Genomic DNA, 3,340 nt, shown 5'->3' on the forward strand with positions numbered 1-3,340 from the left:
AAATAGGTTATGCTATGAACCTATCAGTTTGTTTGTTTTCTGTTGACTCCTTGTTTTGTTAATATGCAATTTATATGATAGTATTATGGTTGTTAAACTTTTCAATGTGCAAATGTTGGAAAATGAATATCACAGCTGGAAATCAATGAAAGTGGGAATTCAGAAGAACTACCATCTCCACCCTAAATGACCATAGCCCTCCACCCTTATTTGTTATTACATTATATAACTGCCCTGTATACAGACCCACAATGTTTCTCTCAATATTCTTACACATACACCATGTATATAGTTCACTCACATAATGTATACATATACATTGCTTTTTATTTTTTTATTGTATTATTATTTTATTCCCCTTGTGTATATTGGTTTCTCTTCTACTTTGCACCTTTGTGGTCAAGCTACCCCAATGCTGTGCAAGAAACATCACAATCACAATAAAAGCTCTAAGTCTAAGTCTTTTCCTCATTAATGCACATCATAGATAACAGTAATGTGTCTGTTGCACACTTTGTATGTCAGAATAACCATAAATGTGTTGTCTTACAAACGGCTGTATCAGGTCTTTGGATCCACAATAAGCGAGGATAACAGAACTCCTGGAAAGCAAAAAAATCGTTCTTGTTTTTAAGACAGTCACCTTTAGTTTCACGCTGAGTGATGCTGGATTGTGCAGACAAACCTGATTATGTTTCCCACTGGGTTTAATCTTCAGAGCAACACAGAGTAAAGAGAAGCATGTATTTCAGTTTAACTTAGTCTCAGTTTAGTTTTATCCCCTTGTAAATTTGATAAGAGCCAAATTGAGGAAACAAACTCAGTGTGGCCAGAAAATCCATGGTGTCTTACAAACACATGTCACAACAAAATATGAAGATAAGACAACACATATAATGGAAAGAACGCAGAAGAATTCATCTCTTTAGGCACTAGGATCAGCACCTTCACGCAGGCTGACTGGCATCACGCAGCATCCAGTACGTCCACACCAGTGAAGAAGAAACATGCCGACCATTCTCCTTCACCGTGTCCGACGGGACAAATGAGGTGAATGGCAGAAGATTTTACGATACCTGGTAGTTAACATGTTTTAAAATTCATCATGAAGAGGTCTAGATGCAGATATCTACTGACTACAACAGAAGCTCTGAAATATTATTTGTTCTTCCTAAAGACTAATTGGGTTTTAAAAATAACTTTTTCCATTTGGCCAAGAAATAAGTCAACAGTCCTTGTGTGTCCAAAGAGGACCTTAATCCCAAGTGCAGGAACAACCTTAAATGGTGCAGAAAACAAGCTGTTAACAGGAATTAAGAAAGAAAAGTTTTCTGATCACTTAAACGCTTAGCTTAAATAAAATTAAAAAAACCCTTAACTATGTCATTAAAATGAAAGATATGAAAGAAATGTGAAAACTAACAAACTCTACAGCTTTTATAACAGCGGGAAAGTAGCAGCTTCCTGTCCCGGTCTCCTCATGCATAAATCTGCCTTGCTAATTCAAACTAATGAGGATCACAAGGACTCGAGTAAACATGTGAAAAAGGTCATTTGACCTTCACGCCTGGCTGACTGCAATGTGTGGAAGCTTTGTGGCCACTGTGGTGCTTGGTGAAGCTGTGTCCCTTTGGGGTTAAACTTTTTCATCACAATGAGACTTTTCTATTTGCTGAATTGTTGAGAAAGTTCTCAGTGAAAAGTAGGAATTGATGGCAGGATGTAGTTTTGGTTACACATATGTGTATCGCTCATAGTTGTTTCATCATCTTATTATGTTCTTTGTCTTCAGGTTGCTCAGACTTTCTACATCACTATCAAGCCTGTGGAGGACTCCCTGCCTCTTCTTCAGGTCCCTGGCATGAGGGTGCAGGAGGGTGTGAGGAAGACCATCACTGAGTTTGAGCTGAAAGCCACCGATGCAGACACAGAGGTAACACACTGGCTACATACGTTTTCTGCAAATCTTTCACAGCTTTAATTACAGTATATGCGTGACATCATGACAAGAATCAGGTGTCACCTTCTGTGGCGGGAACTACAACAGAGACGCTTTGAGCACTTCAGAAGGTCTTAAAGTAAAACGAAACAAAAACTTTTCAAATGTGTAACTGAGGTCAAAATACAGCATTGAAGGACTGATTTCTTCATCATGCACACTCATACTTCTTTAATTAAGGCGAAACTAAAGCAAATGTTGGATGTTATCCATCCTCTGCTGCATATATTGTAGAGTTAATAATATGTATGAAGTAATTTAAATGAGCTTATTGCCTTTTTCCTTCTTTAGGCATCAAATTCTCTTTATGACTGCACATATAAACAGATCATATCTTTGAAGCTTGGTATGATTTGTGAACTAATTGGCATCATGTTTGGAATCATCCCAAGCAGTACAGATACCAGTTTAGAAAAGAGCTGGACCTCTGAATGTTTATTTTGAGATGATTACCTAAGCTGGCTAAACTAAGCAGCCGGTTTAAGGGATAATCCAACACTGTTAATCCCATAAATCTGTAATTCTCAGTAAAACTTGAAGATTTATTTTCTACTGCCTTATTGTAGAATTTTAGAGAGTAACACCCAAAAGTGATGTTAAGGTTCGCCACTATAGATATTTTGAAGCTGATTCCTGAATTTGAGTTCTCACTATTTTGTTGGTTGTGCAGAACCAACACTGCTTCTTTATGTAGCTTCATCCTAGGGAGACATTGCAGCGATATCATTGAGCCGTCCTTCTTTCCCTGCATTTTCCCTCCTATTACACACCTTCCTCCAGGCGGAGTCCATCGTCTTCAGCGTCATCCAGGCTCCTCGACACAGCACCATCAAGCGCACCATCAGCGGCCAACACTACCGACAGATAAGCAGCTTCACCATGGACACATCGACCAGAACCGCATCAGCTACAACCACGACGGCTCCAACTCGCTCAAATACGCTTCACCTTCACCGTGTGACAGCACAACCTGCTCTTCATAGTGGAGGACAACGGAAAAGGTGTGTTGTGTGTCTGTGTGTGTGGACAGTTTATTACAGTGGGATGATTGAAATGCAGAGTGAGGGCATGTCTGCGAGAGTGTGCGTGCTCTGACCTTTTGTGAATTGTGGGTGTTTCATGTGCTTCTGTCTTTGTGAGACAGAAACTGGGTGCTTTTGCAAAGGGCGGCACCTCCGGAAACAGAGAGTGAAAATATTTTTGCAAAGGACATGTTTGGAAGGACAGGATATTTCTGTAGCGAAGTTTTGCCTTTTCCCGTCCTCCTGTAAGCTTTGATGTTTTTGCTTTTCCTGCTTCAAATATTCATAAAAATTAGGATAATTTCCTTTTTGTGTCATA

At 39.4% G+C, this 3,340-nt stretch overlaps 1 long non-coding RNA gene across 1 annotated transcript; it reads left to right on the top strand.

Annotated features, from left to right (window-relative positions):
• The first annotated feature begins 961 nt into the window (after positions 1-961).
• Positions 962-2,819, top strand: LOC109200868 (uncharacterized). The gene is made up of 3 exons (XR_002060920.2): positions 962-980; positions 1,793-1,933; positions 2,780-2,819. It is a non-coding gene; the product is annotated as an uncharacterized LOC109200868 (long non-coding RNA).
• The last annotated feature ends 521 nt before the right edge of the window (positions 2,820-3,340 follow it).

This window comes from Oreochromis niloticus, unplaced genomic scaffold (assembly GCF_001858045.2).
Source record: "Oreochromis niloticus isolate F11D_XX unplaced genomic scaffold, O_niloticus_UMD_NMBU tig00000714_pilon, whole genome shotgun sequence".
NCBI classification, from domain to species: domain Eukaryota; kingdom Metazoa; phylum Chordata; class Actinopteri; order Cichliformes; family Cichlidae; genus Oreochromis; species Oreochromis niloticus.